At 37.9% G+C, this 5990-nt stretch overlaps 1 pseudogene across 1 annotated transcript; it reads right to left on the bottom strand.

The window, feature by feature from the left end:
- Positions 1-1268: 1268 nt before the first annotated feature.
- Positions 1269-5653, bottom strand: LOC308638954 (cleavage and polyadenylation specificity factor subunit 5-like; annotated as a pseudogene). Its single transcript has 2 exons — positions 5637-5653; positions 1269-1894 (listed from the first exon to the last, which is right to left on the bottom strand). The product of its transcript is annotated as a cleavage and polyadenylation specificity factor subunit 5-like (transcript).
- Positions 5654-5990: the final 337 nt, after the last annotated feature.

Here is a 5990-nt window from a genome sequence, read left to right as displayed (position 1 = left end):
TCCGGCGCCCGCCTTGCCAGGGGTGAGCCCCGAAGAGTATTCTCCTCAGGTTCTCCAGTCCCAAGCCTGTGAGCGATCTGTCTGCGAGACGCAGGCAAATACCAGCCTGGAATCACCTGTTCCGTAGTTGAATGAGCTGAGATCAGTAGAAAACAGGGATGATTGCATCAGCTCTCCAAGATGGCGGCTGCTGTCCTCCTCCTTGTTCCGACCGGTGTCGGGAATCGAACTGGACTGGTTCTCTCCTCTGTCTCAAAGCCGGAACTCAGCACTCAGCGCGGCCAGTGCGCCGCTGGCAGGAGCCTCCAGAATCCGCTTCGCTGTAATCCCGCTCTGGTACCTCGCCGCTAACTAACTAGCGTGCGCCCCAGACTACATCCGCGGGGCGGTCCGCCGACCAGGTACTGCTACCCTCCGTGCGGAGAAATCGCCCGCGACCAAGCCCCTGCAGCCGAATCCCGCGCGCTGGAAATCTGTCCTCTAGATTCTGGAGCACCTCAATTTCACTGGAAATTCCCACCAAGGTAGCCTTCAGCCGTTTCACCTTGTCTTTCTCCCGCACAGTGACGCGGCGCACTGGGGTGCTGCACTCCCATCGCCGCCATCTTCCGGTGCTCAGTCATCCACTTTAAAATCCCACTAGTGGTTGATAAAAATGGTGCTCTCACTGAATAAGCATTAACCTTATGAAGTATTGTTCATTAATATTGTTCAACATTGATTAATAGATTTTGAGGGTTAACTTTTAATTTAACAATACTGACTATATGTGTAATCATCATTTATATATATGTATTACAAATTTTATATTTTTATGTGGTGACATTTATCAGCTTTTATCTTTGTGATTTGTGATTTGTTTTCACTTTATAAATATGTTTTGTAGTTCAATGAGAAATTTTGTAAAAATACAAATTTCATTTTCTTTAATGTATAAAAATATGAGTAGAACCAAAGATATGTAAAAGTTATCACATTTGTTTACATTGCTAATTTCTTTTTATTCCTTATTTATTCACTTACTTTTGAGTCAGGGTCTTCTATATTGCCCATTTGGTCTCAAGTTCCTGGAGCAGCTAGAACTAGAGATGTGTGTCACCATGGCTGGCTAAATTTATTATTCAAAAAATAAAAAGTAGGTGTCAGTTTAGGGATCAGGAAAGAGAGAACCCCCCCCCCCACCAAATTGTACATTTTTACTTCTACACTGTGTATAGCTTTGTTCACAGATGGTTTCTTTTACTTCTACATTGTGCAGGAATTAAGTTTTAGATAGAATTGAACCTGCTCAACAGCTGAGGGAGACTAGAAATAATGGGTCCATATCCTGTTACACTGTCATATAGCTCAAAAAATGGTGTAGCTGCCACTTTGTAAATCGTAGAAAGTATAAACCAATCTTCCTCTGGAAGCTGAACCAGAAAAAACCTCTCATGATCCTTGGGCTTTGTAATATGTGTGGAAATATAAGGAGGCTAAGGAGGTTCAAAATTTGATCTCTATCAATTACCAATACAGTCACTGATGGCCCAGGACTCCATCTTGATGACATAGCACGTCTGTCATTAAGTGGTTTAGTCCTTCAACTTCATCTTCTCCTAAGTTGAGCTGATTACCAGGTAATTTGAAGAAATATGTTCCCAGCTATAGCACTAGCACATGGGGTAGCTGGTGCTCCTCTACAATCAGAACTTCTTCTATGATCCTCTTTATTCCAATTTTATCAAAATTTCCCCTCATATTCTGAAACCTGGCTACAATGAAACTAATCCCCAAGAGGAGCTCTTTTGTTTCAAAGGTATGACTGGTAAAAGGGTAAAGGTTGGTAGTGTGCTCCAAGGTAAGGAGTCTGATTGGCTGGATGGATATATTTGTTGTTGAACTGGTAGATCTCCTGGGGCCAGTCAGTCAGCCAGAGAGTATTTAGGCCAGATTGCTGGTGAGCTCCTCTGGCATTGGCAGTGAGCTAAAAGTGGGAAGCAAGGGAGACTTTCCCTGTGTGGGCAGTGGTTACCTGTATCCTTTTCAGCAGCTGGAGGCATCTATTAACATAAGAACACAAGAGGAGGCATCTGGCCCACACTAAGTAGCAATGTACATATCAAGTTGCTATATGCTTTAATTTGAATCTTAAATGTTCTGGAAAGGCCCATGTGTTAAGAGCTTAATCTCCATGCCAGGCATTGTGGCATACACCTATAATCCCAACAACTCAGGGGGCTGAAGCAGGAAGATGACAAGTTCAAAGCCAGCCTCAGCAATTTAATGAAGCCATAAGCAACTTAGTGAGCCCCTAAGCAACTTAGCAAAACCCTGTCTCAAAATAAAACATAAAAAAAGGGGCTGGGGATGTAGCTCAGTGGTTAAGCATGCCTGGGTTCATTTCCTAGTACCAAAAAAAAAAAAACCAAAAAAAAAAAAAAGAGTTTAATCTTCAGCCCATGTTGATTTTGGGATGCAGTAGAATCTTTGAATGGTGGCCTAGTAGGAAGTATTCAGGTCATTGAGGATATGTCCTGAAAATGATTATGAGACCCCAGCATCTTCCTCCTTGCTTCCTCAACATGAAGTAAATGGTTTTGCTTCACCATGTGCTCCCTACTTTTGCCATATAGCACCTACACTGGGGTCTAAAAGAAATGACTCCATCTGATCTTGGAGTAGAAACTCTAAAACCATGAGTCAAACTATAACTATTCTCTTTCTAAACTGATTGTCTCAAGTATTTGTTATAGTGTGTTAACTTTCATCATTGTGACAAAATATCTGAGAATAACAAATTAAAGGAGGAATGATTTGATTTGGCTCATGGTTTCAGAGGGTTACATCAATGCTATGGGTCTGTGATGAGGTACAGCATCATGACAGAGAATGCACGGTAGAATAAACTGTTAACACAAGGGCCTTGAGGAACATTTGATATCCAAATTATAGTATATGTAACTTGATTTATAACAAAAGTAGCATTACTACTCAGTGTGGGCCAGATGCCTCCTCTTGTGCTCTCATGTTAATGGATGACTGCAGCTGCATGGTGGAACAGAGCTGATACCTCATGGTGAGAGAGAGAGGGAGGTAGGGAGGGAGGGAGAGAGAGAGAGAGAGAACACACAAGAGAAGAGAGGGGTGCATGTGTGAGTGAGCATGAGGAGGAACAAGATATATCCAATGGCATGCTCCCAAACACCCATTCCCTTCAACTATGTTTTTCAATCTACAGTTTCTACCTCTTCCCAGTAGTCCCTTCAGCCATGAATCTATCAATTGATTAATCAATTGATGGGATTAGAGATCTCATGATTCGATTACTTACCAAAAGCTCCATGTGGGGAAGGCCCAAGACGTCTATATTTAGATTCCCACATCAAGACTTCTGGGTGGTTATGTTTTAATATGTAGTCAAGGTCATAAACACCCTGATTCAGCATATGTAGTCAAGGTCATAAATATCTGCTTGTGAGCATGTGCTCACTATGTAACCTATTGGCACCATGCCTTCTTTGTTTGGCCTGCACATAGAAAAGTCCTATGGAACATTCAGGGAACTACTGCTGCCTTCAAATAAAGCATGTCTACTATCTCAACTAGGTTTGTAACTTTTTCCAACTACCAGAATCCCAAATCTTCTTCCTAGGGTCTGAGCCCCTCCAGGACACTCTCACTTCCTCTGAATATTGATACACTGGGGACTAAGCCTTCAACCCATGAGCTTTTGGGGGACATTCCAGATTCAAACCATAACACACATCATAAAAATATCTTTTTCTAGTCTTTCTGTTCTCTCCCAATGTTTTGTTTTTCCCTGACCCAGCTACCACTGTGTTAATTACTGTTTTATGATGAATCTTTATCTCTGGTAAGGCAAATTTTATTTCATTATTATTCCTTGATGTTTTCTTGATTATTTTTATGCATTTGTTGTTTCCAAGTGAGTTTTAGGATCAAGCTGTCCTCTATTAATATCCATTTGGAACTTATATTGGAATTCCCTTGAATTTGTTGGTCAACTTGGGAACAATTGTGAACTTTAAAATATTTTCTGCATATTAACAAGCATGGTACAAGTTTATATAGGTTTCTTTGATAGCATAATCAACTGTTAATGATAGCAATTCTGATTCTTCATATTTAATCCATAGACCTTTATCTTTTCCTTTTTTATATCAACTAGTATCTACACTGTGTCCTTAACAGAAACAGCAACAGAAGTAATTCTTGTTATTTTCCTAACTTTATAAGGAATATTGTATTTCAAATATTTTATTATTAACGTGTCCACTATTGGTTTGGAGTTGATAGCTTTATATTAGGTTAAGGAGGATTCAATGCATTCATGGTTTTCTAAAAATGGTTGTTTCATTCATAAGTGGGCATTGGATTTTCTTTTTTTAAATTTTTTTAAAGATGTTGATGGACCTTTATTTTATTCATTTATTTAGATGTGGTGCTGAGAATTGAACCCATAGCCTCACACATGGTAGGCAAGTACTCTACTACTAAGCCACAGCTCCAGCCCCATGGGCATTGGATTTTCAAAAACAATTTTCTGTATCCACATTATCATTTCATACTTCCCTTTTAATCTTAAAATTATTATTTATAGAAACAGATTTTCTAATATTGAAAGATCTTTGCATTCCTGGATTAAGCTACATGTGGTTATCATGTGTTTTAAAATACATGTTTGATTTGGTTTGCTAATATTTTATTTATAAACAGTATATCTGTATTATAAATAAGATTGATTTGGTTTTTTTAATATTAGTAGTTATGATTTTGAATATTTTGTTTCCAGTGTATCACAAGTTATATCTTCATTCCATGTATTATTAATTTGCCTTCTCTTTTCTCTTTCATGATCACAATTAATATGTGGTTTCCATATGTTACTAATCTTTTCAAAGACTGGATTCAATACTAGTTTGTTGATCCTTTGTATTATTAATCCTCTGCATTGCTTCATTTTTAATTTAACTAATTTTCTTTATATAACATATATATTATTTTGGTCTTTATAATTTCCTTGTGTTTTCTCATTTTCTTCTAACTTCTTGAGATTTTGAAACTTAGACTTTTTAAATGCCAGCATATCAAGTAAGCACTTATTGATATATTGCTATTTTAGCTGAATTCCCTGAGCTATGATTCATAGCTCTTTTATTATTTTCACTTTTTTTTCAAATTTCTATTACAATGTTTTGTTTGGCCCATGTATTGGACATTTTATATTTTCAGATGCATAAAGTGATCCATTCACATTTAATATTTATAAAAATTTTATAAATATATTTATATATGTAATTTCATATACTATTTTCAAATCATGAATGGCAATTGGGCCTTTTTCTTTAAAGTTAATTTTTCTGATATACAAATAATTGATCCAGCTTTGATTTTATGTGTCTTATGTTTTTATTATTGTTTATTAATTGTTAAAGAAATAAATGACAGCAGAATATATTACAGTTCTTATTACACATATATAGCACAACTTTTCATATCTCTGGCTGTATATAAAGTATGTTGACACCAATTTGAGTCTACATACATGTGCTTTGGATAATGATGTCTATCACATTCCACCATCCTTGCTAATCCCCTGCCCCCTTATTTTCCCTCCCACCCCTCTGTCCCACCTAGAATTCATGTTCATCATCGCTAGCAATAGAGAAATGCAAATCAAAACTACTCTAAGATATCATCTCACTCCAGTCAGAATGGCAGCTATTAAGAATACATACAACAATAAGTGTTGGCGAGGATGTGAGGGAAAAGGTACACTCATACATTGCTGGTGGGACTGCAAATTGGTGCAGCCAATATGGAAAGCAGTGTTGGGGATTCCTTGGAAAATTGGGACTGGAACCATCATTTGACCCAGCTATCCCTCTCCTTGGTCTAGATTCCAAAAGACTTAGAAAAAGCATACTACAGGGACATAGCCACATCAATGTTTAATGCAACACAATTCACAATAGCTAAACTGTGAA

The sequence above is a fragment of the Spermophilus citellus genome (assembly GCF_964194105.1).
Source record: "Spermophilus citellus genome assembly, chromosome: X".
NCBI classification, from domain to species: Eukaryota; Metazoa; Chordata; class Mammalia; order Rodentia; family Sciuridae; genus Spermophilus; species Spermophilus citellus.
The sequence above is the reverse complement of the archived record's forward strand: the minus strand, read 5'-3'. Positions and strand labels throughout refer to the sequence as shown.